Below are 2500 nucleotides of genomic sequence, written 5' to 3'. Positions count from 1 at the left end.
CTCCCCTTCCTCTTCCCCTTGTACAGAATCGCTAACCGTTCCATCCTTTCCCCTCACTCACCCCTTTTTCTCCTCCCATCTTATGCACCCTTTCCTTCTCTCCCCTTCCTCCCCTCTTCTCCCTTCACTCCTTTCTGACATCTCCCTCCCCTCGCTTCTCTCTCTCTCTCTCTCTCTCCCCTCTTCCTTTCCCCTCAGACTCCCCTCACTCGCTATGCTTTGCTATAATTTAGTTATCTGATCCTTGGCCAGTGTCCACGAGCACGTAGAGAGGGGGGGGGTTAGTTTTCCCTCTTTCCTACCTCTTCCCCTTTCCTCTCTCTCTCTCCTTCTCCTCCTTTGCTCTTTCATCTCCCCTCTTTTCTTTCCCCCCTTTTCTTCCTCCTCCTTCTCCTCCTCTTCTTCTTCCTCTCTATTCTTCCCCTTCTCCTCTTCCCCCTTATTCCTCCTCTTTCTCCTCTCCCCCTCTCTCCTCTTCCCCCTTCTCTCCTTCACCCTTTCTCCTCCTCCCCCTCTCCATCCCTCTTTCTCCTCACCCCTCCTTTTCCCCTCTCCTCTACCCCTCCCCCTCCCCTCCCTGGCCTCTTTACTGTAAGGTAAGGGGGGTGAGGGTATGAGGGGAGAGGGGGGGGTCAGGGTATGAGGGGAGAGAGGGGGTGAGGGTGTGAGGGGAGAGGGGGGGTGAGGATATGAGGAATAGGAGGGGAGTATAAGGGTGTGAATGGGGGACGGGGGGGGGGCAGGGAGGGGGGGACTTAACTTCGTAACTGTTAGCAAAGTGATAGAATTGAACTGGCGCGAGAGGGGGAGAGGGAGAGAGGGAGAGAGAAGGAAAGAGGGAGAGAGAGAGAAGGAGAAAGGAAGAGTGGGAGAGAGAGAGAGAAAAGAGAGAGCGAGAGGGAGAAAGAGGAAGAGAGGGAGAGAGGAAGAGAGGGAGAAAGGGAGAGTGGGAGAGAGGGCGAGAGGAAGAGAGGGAGAGAGGGAGAGAGGGAGAGAGAAGAAGGAAGAGAGAGTTAACCAGAGGAGAAAGAGATGGAGAGAAACAATACATGAAAATCGCGGAGAGAGATGTGAAGAAAAGGGTAAAAGAATAAAGAGAAACAACAGACTAACACGAAAAGAGAGATAGAAAGAAATTGCAAAAGAGAGAGATTTTGAAGGGAAAGGAAAAAAAAAAAAAAACAAAGAAAAAAGAAGAAAAAAACAAAAAAAAATTTGTACGGGAAGAGGGGGAAAATCCCCAAGAGAAAAAAAAAAGAAAAAAAAAAAAAGAGGAAGAGAGAAGAGAAGAAGAGAAAAGGAGAAGAGAAAGGAGGAGAAGAGAGAGAGAGAGAGAGAGAGAGAGGCTGATAAAGCACGGGAAAGAGAGAGGAGAGAAAGGCTGTTCTATCGATCGCGAGTTAATGTTATTCTCGCTGTTATGTGTTATTCTGTGCTCTGGGCGTGTTCTTTGAGGTTTACGAAATTTGTTCTTGTTGCTCGAGAACAGAGACTGTGTTTGTTGTCATTGCGATTACAAATGCTGTTTCTTTTTGTTGTTGTTGTTGTTGTTGTTGTTCTCCACCTCCTCCTCCTTCTTCCTTTTCTTCTTCTTCTTCTTCTTCTTCTTTTTTCTTTCTTTTTTTCCCTCTTTTTTTTTAAAGAAAGGAGAAGAAGGAACGGGACAGATATAAAAATAGAGGGGAAAAATTTATTTTAAGCACACAGAACAAACAAAAAAGAGAGAGAGGAGGAGAGAGAGAGAGAGAGGAGAGGGGGAAGAGGAGGGGGAGAGAGAGAGGAGAGAGAGAAGAGAGAGGAGAGAGAGAGAGAAGATGAAAGAGAGGAAAGGAGAGAAGAGGAGAGGAGGGGAGAGAAGAGGAAAGGGGGAGAGAGAGAGAGAGAGGAGAGAGAGAGAGAGAGAGAAGAAAGAGGAGAGAGAGAGAGATGAGAGAGAGAGAGAGGAGAGAGGAGAGAGAGAGAGAGAGGAGAGAGAGAGAGAAAGGAGAGAGAGGAGAGAGAGAAAAGAGAGAAGAGAAAAGAGAGGGGAGGGGGAGAGAGAGAGAGAGGGAGAGAGAAGAGGAGAGAGAGAGAAAAAGAGAGAAGAGAGAGAGAGAGGAGAGAGAGAGAGAGAGAGGAGAGAGAGAAGAGGGGAGAAAGAGAGAGAGAGAGTGAGAGGAGAGAGAGGGAGAGAGAGAGAGAGAGAGAGAGAGAGAGAGAGAGAGAGAGAGAGAATATAAACAAAAAAATAATAATTAGGAGAAACTAAACGACAGGACGAATAAAAGGAAATGAAACAAAACATGAAAAAGAGTTTGCTTTTCCTAACCGCTAAAAACAACAAAAACAACAAAAATAACAAAAACAAAAACGAAAAACAACAAAAATAAAAACAACAAAACAACAAAAATGCAAAAACAAGAAAACAAGAAAATTACAAAAAACAAAAACAACAAAAATAAAAACAACAAAGCAATAAAAAAACAAAAACAACAAAAATAAAAACAACAAAACAATAAAA

Source organism: Penaeus monodon, chromosome 40 (genome assembly GCF_015228065.2).
Source record: "Penaeus monodon isolate SGIC_2016 chromosome 40, NSTDA_Pmon_1, whole genome shotgun sequence".
Classification (NCBI taxonomy): domain Eukaryota; kingdom Metazoa; phylum Arthropoda; class Malacostraca; order Decapoda; family Penaeidae; genus Penaeus; species Penaeus monodon.
The sequence above is the reverse complement of the archived record's forward strand: the minus strand, read 5'-3'. Positions refer to the sequence as shown.